This window comes from Ipomoea triloba, chromosome 16 (assembly GCF_003576645.1).
Source record: "Ipomoea triloba cultivar NCNSP0323 chromosome 16, ASM357664v1".
NCBI classification, from domain to species: domain Eukaryota; kingdom Viridiplantae; phylum Streptophyta; class Magnoliopsida; order Solanales; family Convolvulaceae; genus Ipomoea; species Ipomoea triloba.
The window spans coordinates 13,638,824-13,639,439 of NC_044931.1; positions in this window are offsets into that span (position 1 = coordinate 13,638,824).

The window sequence follows — 616 nt, forward strand, 5'->3', positions numbered from 1 at the left end:
AGAGTCGGTGTATCATTTCAACTTTTAGCTTTGAGGTCATAATTTCTGCCGAGGCACCGGGCAATTTAAGAGCCCCACATATGTCTATCATTATTGTACAATGCTAAAAAAAATGTTGCTATAAATTGAGTACGTGACAACGTTACCGCAGAGAAATACATAGTAAAAGCTATTGTGATATATATAGTCTCCTCTCCCCTTCTTATCAAAACAAAATGGCTGCCAATAATAATATACCATTATCAGTTCTTACATCTCATGATATGCATAAAGGTAGTCGTCGTTCCGCTGGTTTTCATCCAAGCATTTGGGGACACTATTTTCTACCTTATTCTACTCAAACCAAGGTAGGGTTTATATATATACTTAATTGTTAATTAAAGTACAGTATAGAATTTTCCTTTTAACTTGAAATGGTCTACCATCCACGGATCGGATAGGAGGGTAAGGCTCGGATGCACCTTCTTGAGTTTTTACATGTTTTTATTCTTAATTAAGAATATTTCTTTCAACATGATCATTCTGTTCATGAGTATACACACAATATTGTCTATGGCCCTAACTGAACAAAAGATTGATGTAGCTTTTTGTATTCAGTTCTCAAATTAGACTGAAT